Source organism: Bufo gargarizans, chromosome 2, assembly GCF_014858855.1.
Source record: "Bufo gargarizans isolate SCDJY-AF-19 chromosome 2, ASM1485885v1, whole genome shotgun sequence".
NCBI lineage: Eukaryota > Metazoa > Chordata > Amphibia > Anura > Bufonidae > Bufo > Bufo gargarizans.
The window spans coordinates 511302939-511315585 of record NC_058081.1 but is presented as its reverse complement, the minus strand read 5'-3'; the positions used below and the strand labels follow the sequence as shown (position 1 = coordinate 511315585).

The following is a 12647-nucleotide window of genomic DNA, read 5'->3' as shown; positions in this document are numbered from 1 at the left end:
CAGACTCTGGTGTATTGTCTGTAGCTGGTCCATATACAGGAGGAGCAGACTCTGGTGTATTGTCTGTATCTGGTCACTATAATACGGGAGACAGACTCTGTGTATTGTCTTATCTGGTCACTATAATACAGGAGGAGCAGACTCTGGTGTATTGTCTGTATCTGGTCTATAATACAGGAGCAGACTCTGGTGTATTGTCTGTATCTGGTCACTATAATACAGGAGGAGCAGACTCTGGTGTATTGTCTGTATCTATCTGGTCACGATAAACAGGAGGCGCTACTCTGGTGTATTGTCTGTATCTGTCACTATAATACAGGAGGAGCAGACTCTGGTGTATTGTCTGTATCTGGTCACTATAATACAGGAGGACACTCTGGTGTATTGCTGTATCTGGTGGTCATAATACACAGGAGGAGCAGACTCTGGTGTATTGTCGTACTGGCTGTCCTATAATACAGAGGAGCAGACTCTGGGTGTTTGTCTGTATCTGGTCACTATAATACAGGAGGAGCAGATCTGGTGGATTGTCTGTATCTGGTCACTATAATACAGGAGGAGCAGACTCTGGTGTATTGTCTGTATCTGGTCACTATATACAGGAGGAGCAGACTCTGGTGTATTGTCTGTATCTGGTCACTATAATACAGGAGGAGCAGACTCTGGTGTATTGTCTGTATCTGGTCACTATAATACAGGAGGAGCAGACTCTGGTGTATGTCTGTATCTGGTCACTATAATTACAGGAGGAGCAGACTCTGGTGTATTGTCTGTATCTGGTCACTATAATACAGGAGGAGCAGACTCTGGTGTATTGTCTGTATCTGGTCACTATAATACAGGAGGAGCAGACTCTGGTGTATTGTCTGTATCTGGTCACTATAATACAGGAGGAGCAGACTCTGGTGTATTGTCTGTATCTGGTCACTATAATACAGGAGGAGCAGACTCTGGTGTATTGTCTGTATCTGGTCACTATAATACAGGAGGAGCAGACTCTGGTGTATTGTCTGTATCTGGTCACTATAATACAGGAGGAGCAGACTCTGGTGTATTGTCTGTATCTGGTCACTATAATACAGGAGGAGCAGACTCTGGTGTATTGTCTGTATCTGGTCACTATAATACAGGAGGAGCAGACTCTGGTGTATTGTCTGTATCTGGTCACTATAATACAGGAGGAGCAGACTCTGGTGTATTGTCTGTCATCTGGTCACTATAATACAGGAGGAGCAGACTCTGGTGTATTGTCTGTTATCTGGTCACTATAATACAGGGAGGAGCAGACTCTGGTGTATTGTCTGTCATCTGGTCACTATATACAGGAGGAAGCAGACTCTGGTGTATTGTCTGTATCTGGTCACTATAATACAGGAGGAGCAGACTCTGGTGTATTGTCTGTATCTGGTCACTATAATACAGGAGGAGCAGACTCTGGTGTATTGTCTGTATCTGGTCACTATAATACAGGAGGAGCAGACTCTGGTGTATTGTCTGTATCTGGTCACTATAATCAGGAGGAGCGACTCTGGTGTATTGTCTGTATCTGGTCACTATAATACAGGAGAGCAGACTCTGGTGTATGTCTGTATCTGGTCACTATAATACAGGAGGAGCAGACTCTGGTGTATTGTCCTGTATCTGTCACTATAATACAGGAGGAGCAGACTCTGGTGTATTGTCTGTATCTGGTCACTATAATACAGGAGGAGCAGACTCTGGTGTATTGTCTGTATCTGGTCACTATAATACAGGAGGAGCAGACTCTGGTGTATTGTCTGTATCTGGTCACTATAATACAGGAGGAGCAGACTCTGGTGTATTGTCTGTATCTGGTCACTATAATACAGGAGGAGCAGACTCTGGTGTATTGTCTGTATCTGGTCACTATAATACAGGAGGAGCAGACTCTGGTGTATTGTCTGTATCTGGTCACTATAATACAGGAGGAGCAGACTCTGGTGTATTGTCTGTATCTGGTCACTATAATACAGGAGGAGCAGACTCTGGTGTATTGTCTGTATCTGGTCACTATAATACAGGAGGAGCAGACTCTGGTGTATTGTCTGTATCTGGTCACTATAATACAGGAGGAGCAGACTCTGGTGTATTGTCTGTATCTGGTCACTATAATACAGGAGGAGCAGACTCTGGTGTATTGTCTGTATCTGGTCACTATAATACAGGAGGAGCAGACTCTGGTGTATTGTCTGTCATCTGGTCACTATATACAGGAGGAGCAGACTCTGGTGTATTGTCTGTATCTGGTCACTATAATACAGGAGGAGCAGACTCTGGTGTATTGTCTGTCATCTGGTCACTATAATACAGGAGGAGCAGACTCTGGTGTATTGTCTGTATCTGGTCACTATAATACAGGAGGAGCAGACTCTGGTGTATTGTCTGTATCTGGTCACTATAATACAGGAGGAGCAGACTCTGGTGTATTGTCTGTATCTGGTCACTATAATACAGGAGGAGCAGACTCTGGTGTATTGTCTGTATCTGGTCACTATAATACAGGAGGAGCAGACTCTGGTGTATTGTCTGTATCTGGTCACTATAATACAGGAGGAGCAGACTCTGGTGTATTGTCTGTATCTGGTCACTATAATACAGGAGGAGCAGACTCTGGTGTATTGTCTGTATCTGGTCACTATAATACAGGAGGAGCAGACTCTGGTGTATTGTCTGTATCTGGTCACTATAATACAGGAGGAGCAGACTCTGGTGTATTGTCTGTATCTGGTCACTATAATACAGGAGGAGCAGACTCTGGTGTATTGTCTGTATCTGGTCACTATAATACAGGAGGAGCAGACTCTGGTGTATTGTCTGTATCTGGTCACTATAATACAGGAGGAGCAGACTCTGGTGTATTGTCTGTATCTGGTCACTATAATACAGGAGGAGCAGACTCTGGTGTATTGTCTGTATCTGGTCACTATAATACAGGAGGAGCAGACTCTGGTGTATTGTCTGTATCTGGTCACTATAATACAGGAGGAGCAGACTCTGGTGTATTGTCTGTATCTGGTCACTATAATACAGGAGGAGCAGACTCTGGTGTATTGTCTGTATCTGGTCACTATAATACAGGAGGAGCAGACTCTGGTGTATTGTCTGTATCTGGTCACTATAATACAGGAGGAGCAGACTCTGGTGTATTGTCTGTATCTGGTCACTATAATACAGGAGGAGCAGACTCTGGTGTATTGTCTGTATCTGGTCACTATAATACAGGAGGAGCAGACTCTGGTGTATTGTCTGTATCTGGTCACTATAATACAGGAGGAGCAGACTCTGGTGTATTGTCTGTATCTGGTCACTATAATACAGGAGGAGCAGACTCTGGTGTATTGTCTGTATCTGGTCACTATAATACAGGAGGAGCAGACTCTGGTGTATTGTCTGTATCTGGTCACTATAATACAGGAGGAGCAGACTCTGGTGTATTGTCTGTATCTGGTCACTATAATACAGGAGGAGCAGACTCTGGTGTATTGTCCTAAGGAGGAGCAGACTCTGGTGTGTTGTCCTTATCTGTCACTATAATACAGGAGGAGCAGACTCTGGTGTATTGTCTGTATCTGGTCACTATAATACAGGAGGAGCAGACTCTGGTGTATTGTCTGTATCTGGTCACTATAATACAGGAGGAGCAGACTCTGGTGTATTGTCTGTATCTGGTCACTATAATACAGGAGGAGCAGACTCTGGTGTATTGTCTGTATCTGGTCACTATAATACAGGAGGAGCAGACTCTGGTGTATTGTCTGTATCTGGTCACTATAATACAGGAGGAGCAGACTCTGGTGTATTGTCTGTATCTGGTCACTATAATACAGGAGGAGCAGACTCTGGTGTATTGTCTGTATCTGGTCACTATAATACAGGAGGAGCAGACTCTGGTGTATTGTCTGTATCTGGTCACTATAATACAGGAGGAGCAGACTCTGGTGTATTGTCTGTATCTGGTCACTATAATACAGGAGGAGCAGACTCTGGTGTATTGTCTGTATCTGGTCACTATAATACAGGAGGAGCAGACTCTGGTGTATTGTCTGTATCTGGTCACTATAATACAGGAGGAGCAGACTCTGGTGTATTGTCTGTATCTGGTCACTATAATACAGGAGGAGCAGACTCTGGTGTATTGTCTGTATCTGGTCACTATAATACAGGAGGAGCAGACTCTGGTGTATTGTCTGTATCTGGTCACTATAATACAGGAGGAGCAGACTCTGGTGTATTGTCTGTATCTGGTCACTATATACAGGAGGAGCAGACTCTGGTGTATTGTCTGTATCTGGTCACTATAATACAGGAGGAGCAGACTCTGGTGTATTGTCTGTATCTGGTCACTATAATACAGGAGGAGCAGACTCTGGTGTATTGTCTGTATCTGGTCACTATAATACAGGAGGAGCAGACTCTGGTGTATTGTCTGTATCTGGTCACTATAATACAGGAGGAGCAGACTCTGGTGTATTGTCTGTATCTGGTCACTATAATACAGGAGGAGCAGACTCTGGTGTATTGTCTGTATCTGGTCACTATAATACAGGAGGAGCAGACTCTGGTGTATTGTCTGTATCTGGTCACTATAATACAGGAGGAGCAGACTCTGGTGTATTGTCTGTATCTGGTCACTATAATACAGGAGGAGCAGACTCTGGTGTATTGTCTGTATCTGGTCACTATAATACAGGAGGAGCAGACTCTGGTGTATTGTCTGTATCTGGTCACTATAATACAGGAGGAGCAGACTCTGGTGTATTGTCTGTATCTGGTCACTATAATACAGGAGGAGCAGACTCTGGTGTATTGTCTGTATCTGGTCACTATAATACAGGAGGAGCAGACTCTGGTGTATTGTCTGTATCTGGTCACTATAATACAGGAGGAGCAGACTCTGGTGTATTGTCTGTATCTGGTCACTATAATACAGGAGGAGCAGACTCTGGTGTATTGTCTGTATCTGGTCACTATAATACAGGAGGAGCAGACTCTGGTGTATTGTCTGTATCTGGTCACTATATACAGGAGGAGCAGACTCTGGTGTATTGTCTGTATCTGGTCACTATAATACAGGAGGAGCAGACTCTGGTGTATTGTCTGTATCTGGTCACTATAATACAGGAGGAGCAGACTCTGGTGTATTGTCTGTATCTGGTCACTATAATACAGGAGGAGCAGACTCTGGTGTATTGTCTGTATCTGGTCACTATAATACAGGAGGAGCAGACTCTGGTGTATTGTCTGTATCTGGTCACTATAATACAGGAGGAGCAGACTCTGGTGTATTGTCTGTATCTGGTCACTATAATACAGGAGGAGCAGACTCTGGTGTATTGTCTGTATCTGGTCACTATAATTACAGGAGGAGCAGACTCTGGTGTATTGTCTGTATCTGGTCACTATAATACAGGAGGAGCAGACTCTGGTGTATTGTCTGTATCTGGTCACTATATACAGGAGGAGCAGACTCTGGTGTATTGTCTGTATCTGGTCACTATAATACAGGAGGAGCAGACTCTGGTGTATTGTCTGTATCTGGTCACTATAATACAGGAGGAGCAGACTCTGGTGTATTGTCTGTATCTGGTCACTATAATACAGGAGGAGCAGACTCTGGTGTATTGTCTGTATCTGGTCACTATAATACAGGAGGAGCAGACTCTGGTGTATTGTCTGTATCTGGTCACTATAATACAGGAGGAGCAGACTCTGGTGTATTGTCTGTATCTGGTCACATAATACAGGAGGAGCAGACTCTGGTGTATTGTCTGCATCTGGTCACTATAATACAGGAGGAGCAGACTCTGGTGTATTGTCTGTATCTGGTCACTATAATACAGGAGGAGCAGACTCTGGTGTATTGTCTGTATCTGGTCACTATAATACAGGAGGAGCAGACTCTGGTGTATTGTCTGCATCTGGTCACTATAATACAGGAGGAGCAGACTCTGGTGTATTGTCTGTATCTGGTCACTATAATACAGGAGGAGCAGACTCTGGTGTATTGTCTGGTCACTATAATACAGGAGGAGCAGACTCTGGTGTATTGTCTGCATCTGGTCACTATAATACAGGAGGAGCAGACTCTGGTGTATTGTCTGTATCTGGTCACTATAATACAGGAGGAGCAGACTCTGGTGTATTGTCTGTATCTGGTCACTATAATACAGGAGGAGCAGACTCTGGTGTATTGTCTGTATCTGGTCACTATAATACAGGAGGAGCAGACTCTGGTGTATTGTCTGTATCTGGTCACTATAATACAGGAGGAGCAGACTCTGGTGTATTGTCTGTATCTGGTCACTATAATACAGGAGGAGCAGACTCTGGTGTATTGTCTGTATCTGGTCACTATAATACAGGAGGAGCAGACTCTGGTGTATTGTCTGTATCTGGTCACTATAATACAGGAGGAGCAGACTCTGGTGTATTGTCTGTATCTGGTCACTATAATACAGGAGGAGCAGACTCTGGTGTATTGTCTGTATCTGGTCACTATAATACAGGAGGAGCAGACTCTGGTGTATTGTCTGTATCTGGTCACTATAATACAGGAGGAGCAGACTCTGGTGTATTGTCTGTATCTGGTCACTATAATACAGGAGGAGCAGACTCTGGTGTATTGTCTGTATCTGGTCACTATAATACAGGAGGAGCAGACTCTGGTGTATTGTCTGTATCTGGTCACTATAATACAGGAGGAGCAGACTCTGGTGTATTGTCTGTATCTGGTCACTATAATACAGGAGGAGCAGACTCTGGTGTATTGTCTGTATCTGGTCACTATAATACAGGAGGAGCAGACTCTGGTGTATTGTCTGTATCTGGTCACTATAATACAGGAGGAGCAGACTCTGGTGTATTGTCTGTATCTGGTCACTATAATACAGGAGGAGCAGACTCTGGTGTATTGTCTGTATCTGGTCACTATAATACAGGAGGAGCAGACTCTGGTGTATTGTCTGTATCTGGTCACTATAATACAGGAGGAGCAGACTCTGGTGTATTGTCTGTATCTGGTCACTATAATACAGGAGGAGCAGACTCTGGTGTATTGTCTGTATCTGGTCACTATAATACAGGAGGAGCAGACTCTGGTGTATTGTCTGTATCTGGTCACTATAATACAGGAGGAGCAGACTCTGGTGTATTGTCTGTATCTGGTCACTATAATACAGGAGGAGCAGACTCTGGTGTATTGTCTGTATCTGGTCACTATAATACAGGAGGAGCAGACTCTGGTGTATTGTCTGTATCTGGTCACTATAATACAGGAGGAGCAGACTCTGGTGTATTGTCTGTATCTGGTCACTATAATACAGGAGGAGCAGACTCTGGTGTATTGTCTGTATCTGGTCACTATAATACAGGAGGAGCAGACTCTGGTGTATTGTCTGTATCTGGTCACTATAATACAGGAGGAGCAGACTCTGGTGTATTGTCTGTATCTGGTCACTATAATACAGGAGGAGCAGACTCTGGTGTATTGTCTGTATCTGGTCACTATAATACAGGAGGAGCAGACTCTGGTGTATTGTCTGTATCTGGTCACTATAATACAGGAGGAGCAGACTCTGGTGTATTGTCTGTATCTGGTCACTATAATACAGGAGGAGCAGACTCTGGTGTATTGTCTGTATCTGGTCACTATAATACAGGAGGAGCAGACTCTGGTGTATTGTCTGTATCTGGTCACTATAATACAGGAGGAGCAGACTCTGGTGTATTGTCTGTATCTGGTCACTATAATACAGGAGGAGCAGACTCTGGTGTATTGTCTGTATCTGGTCACTATAATACAGGAGGAGCAGACTCTGGTGTATTGTCTGTATCTGGTCACTATAATACAGGAGGAGCAGACTCTGGTGTATTGTCTGTATCTGGTCACTATAATACAGGAGGAGCAGACTCTGGTGTATTGTCTGTATCTGGTCACTATAATACAGGAGGAGCAGACTCTGGTGTATTGTCTGTATCTGGTCACTATAATACAGGAGGAGCAGACTCTGGTGTATTGTCTGTATCTGGTCACTATAATACAGGAGGAGCAGACTCTGGTGTATTGTCTGTATCTGGTCACTATAATACAGGAGGAGCAGACTCTGGTGTATTGTCTGTATCTGGTCACTATAATACAGGAGGAGCAGACTCTGGTGTATTGTCTGTATCTGGTCACTATAATACAGGAGGAGCAGACTCTGGTGTATTGTCTGTATCTGGTCACTATAATACAGGAGGAGCAGACTCTGGTGTATTGTCTGTATCTGGTCACTATAATACAGGAGGAGCAGACTCTGGTGTATTGTCTGTATCTGGTCACTATAATACAGGAGGAGCAGACTCTGGTGTATTGTCTGTATCTGGTCACTATAATACAGGAGGAGCAGACTCTGGTGTATTGTCTGTATCTGGTCACTATAATACAGGAGGAGCAGACTCTGGTGTATTGTCTGTATCTGGTCACTATAATACAGGAGGAGCAGACTCTGGTGTATTGTCTGTATCTGGTCACTATAATACAGGAGGAGCAGACTCTGGTGTATTGTCTGTATCTGGTCACTATAATACAGGAGGAGCAGACTCTGGTGTATTGTCTGTATCTGGTCACTATAATACAGGAGGAGCAGACTCTGGTGTATTGTCTGTATCTGGTCACTATAATACAGGAGGAGCAGACTCTGGTGTATTGTCTGTATCTGGTCACTATAATACAGGAGGAGCAGACTCTGGTGTATTGTCTGTATCTGGTCACTATAATACAGGAGGAGCAGACTCTGGTGTATTGTCTGTATCTGGTCACTATAATACAGGAGGAGCAGACTCTGGTGTATTGTCTGTATCTGGTCACTATAATACAGGAGGAGCAGACTCTGGTGTATTGTCTGTATCTGGTCACTATAATACAGGAGGAGCAGACTCTGGTGTATTGTCTGTATCTGGTCACTATAATACAGGAGGAGCAGACTCTGGTGTATTGTCTGTATCTGGTCACTATAATACAGGAGGAGCAGACTCTGGTGTATTGTCTGTATCTGGTCACTATAATACAGGAGGAGCAGACTCTGGTGTATTGTCTGTATCTGGTCACTATAATACAGGAGGAGCAGACTCTGGTGTATTGTCTGTATCTGGTCACTATAATACAGGAGGAGCAGACTCTGGTGTATTGTCTGTATCTGGTCACTATAATACAGGAGGAGCAGACTCTGGTGTATTGTCTGTATCTGGTCACTATAATACAGGAGGAGCAGACTCTGGTGTATTGTCTGTATCTGGTCACTATAATACAGGAGGAGCAGACTCTGGTGTATTGTCTGTATCTGGTCACTATAATACAGGAGGAGCAGACTCTGGTGTATTGTCTGTATCTGGTCACTATAATACAGGAGGAGCAGACTCTGGTGTATTGTCTGTATCTGGTCACTATAATACAGGAGGAGCAGACTCTGGTGTATTGTCTGTATCTGGTCACTATAATACAGGAGGAGCAGACTCTGGTGTATTGTCTGTATCTGGTCACTATAATACAGGAGGAGCAGACTCTGGTGTATTGTCTGTATCTGGTCACTATAATACAGGAGGAGCAGACTCTGGTGTATTGTCTGTATCTGGTCACTATAATACAGGAGGAGCAGACTCTGGTGTATTGTCTGTATCTGGTCACTATAATACAGGAGGAGCAGACTCTGGTGTATTGTCTGTATCTGGTCACTATAATACAGGAGGAGCAGACTCTGGTGTATTGTCTGTATCTGGTCACTATAATACAGGAGGAGCAGACTCTGGTGTATTGTCTGTATCTGGTCACTATAATACAGGAGGAGCAGACTCTGGTGTATTGTCTGTATCTGGTCACTATAATACAGGAGGAGCAGACTCTGGTGTATTGTCTGTATCTGGTCACTATAATACAGGAGGAGCAGACTCTGGTGTATTGTCTGTATCTGGTCACTATAATACAGGAGGAGCAGACTCTGGTGTATTGTCTGTATCTGGTCACTATAATACAGGAGGAGCAGACTCTGGTGTATTGTCTGTATCTGGTCACTATAATACAGGAGGAGCAGACTCTGGTGTATTGTCTGTATCTGGTCACTATAATACAGGAGGAGCAGACTCTGGTGTATTGTCTGTATCTGGTCACTATAATACAGGAGGAGCAGACTCTGGTGTATTGTCTGTATCTGGTCACTATAATACAGGAGGAGCAGACTCTGGTGTATTGTCTGTATCTGGTCACTATAATACAGGAGGAGCAGACTCTGGTGTATTGTCTGTATCTGGTCACTATAATACAGGAGGAGCAGACTCTGGTGTATTGTCTGTATCTGGTCACTATAATACAGGAGGAGCAGACTCTGGTGTATTGTCTGTATCTGGTCACTATAATACAGGAGGAGCAGACTCTGGTGTATTGTCTGTATCTGGTCACTATAATACAGGAGGAGCAGACTCTGGTGTATTGTCTGTATCTGGTCACTATAATACAGGAGGAGCAGACTCTGGTGTATTGTCTGTATCTGGTCACTATAATACAGGAGGAGCAGACTCTGGTGTATTGTCTGTATCTGGTCACTATAATACAGGAGGAGCAGACTCTGGTGTATTGTCTGTATCTGGTCACTATAATACAGGAGGAGCAGACTCTGGTGTATTGTCTGTATCTGGTCACTATAATACAGGAGGAGCAGACTCTGGTGTATTGTCTGTATCTGGTCACTATAATACAGGAGGAGCAGACTCTGGTGTATTGTCTGTATCTGGTCACTATAATACAGGAGGAGCAGACTCTGGTGTATTGTCTGTATCTGGTCACTATAATACAGGAGGAGCAGACTCTGGTGTATTGTCTGTATCTGGTCACTATAATACAGGAGGAGCAGACTCTGGTGTATTGTCTGTATCTGGTCACTATAATACAGGAGGAGCAGACTCTGGTGTATTGTCTGTATCTGGTCACTATAATACAGGAGGAGCAGACTCTGGTGTATTGTCTGTATCTGGTCACTATAATACAGGAGGAGCAGACTCTGGTGTATTGTCTGTATCTGGTCACTATAATACAGGAGGAGCAGACTCTGGTGTATTGTCTGTATCTGGTCACTATAATACAGGAGGAGCAGACTCTGGTGTATTGTCTGTATCTGGTCACTATAATACAGGAGGAGCAGACTCTGGTGTATTGTCTGTATCTGGTCACTATAATACAGGAGGAGCAGACTCTGGTGTATTGTCTGTATCTGGTCACTATAATACAGGAGGAGCAGACTCTGGTGTATTGTCTGTATCTGGTCACTATAATACAGGAGGAGCAGACTCTGGTGTATTGTCTGTATCTGGTCACTATAATACAGGAGGAGCAGACTCTGGTGTATTGTCTGTATCTGGTCACTATAATACAGGAGGAGCAGACTCTGGTGTATTGTCTGTATCTGGTCACTATAATACAGGAGGAGCAGACTCTGGTGTATTGTCTGTATCTGGTCACTATAATACAGGAGGAGCAGACTCTGGTGTATTGTCTGTATCTGGTCACTATAATACAGGAGGAGCAGACTCTGGTGTATTGTCTGTATCTGGTCACTATAATACAGGAGGAGCAGACTCTGGTGTATTGTCTGTATCTGGTCACTATAATACAGGAGGAGCAGACTCTGGTGTATTGTCTGTATCTGGTCACTATAATACAGGAGGAGCAGACTCTGGTGTATTGTCTGTATCTGGTCACTATAATACAGGAGGAGCAGACTCTGGTGTATTGTCTGTATCTGGTCACTATAATACAGGAGGAGCAGACTCTGGTGTATTGTCTGTATCTGGTCACTATAATACAGGAGGAGCAGACTCTGGTGTATTGTCTGTATCTGGTCACTATAATACAGGAGGAGCAGACTCTGGTGTATTGTCTGTATCTGGTCACTATAATACAGGAGGAGCAGACTCTGGTGTATTGTCTGTATCTGGTCACTATAATACAGGAGGAGCAGACTCTGGTGTATTGTCTGTATCTGGTCACTATAATACAGGAGGAGCAGACTCTGGTGTATTGTCTGTATCTGGTCACTATAATACAGGAGGAGCAGACTCTGGTGTATTGTCTGTATCTGGTCACTATAATACAGGAGGAGCAGACTCTGGTGTATTGTCTGTATCTGGTCACTATAATACAGGAGGAGCAGACTCTGGTGTATTGTCTGTATCTGGTCACTATAATACAGGAGGAGCAGACTCTGGTGTATTGTCTGTATCTGGTCACTATAATACAGGAGGAGCAGACTCTGGTGTATTGTCTGTATCTGGTCACTATAATACAGGAGGAGCAGACTCTGGTGTATTGTCTGTATCTGGTCACTATAATACAGGAGGAGCAGACTCTGGTGTATTGTCTGTATCTGGTCACTATAATACAGGAGGAGCAGACTCTGGTGTATTGTCTGTATCTGGTCACTATAATACAGGAGGAGCAGACTCTGGTGTATTGTCTGTATCTGGTCACTATAATACAGGAGGAGCAGACTCTGGTGTATTGTCTGTATCTGGTCACTATAATACAGGAGGAGCAGACTCTGGTGTATTGTCTGTATCTGGTCACTATAATACAGGAGGAGCAGACTCTGGTGTATTGT

The 12647-nt window shown here is 43.9% G+C and overlaps 1 protein-coding gene across 1 annotated transcript in view; it reads left to right on the top strand.

The window, feature by feature from the left end:
• Positions 1–12647, top strand: part of FGF6 (fibroblast growth factor 6) — a 30490-nt gene that overhangs the window by 1555 nt on the left and 16288 nt on the right. The window lies entirely within an intron of this gene.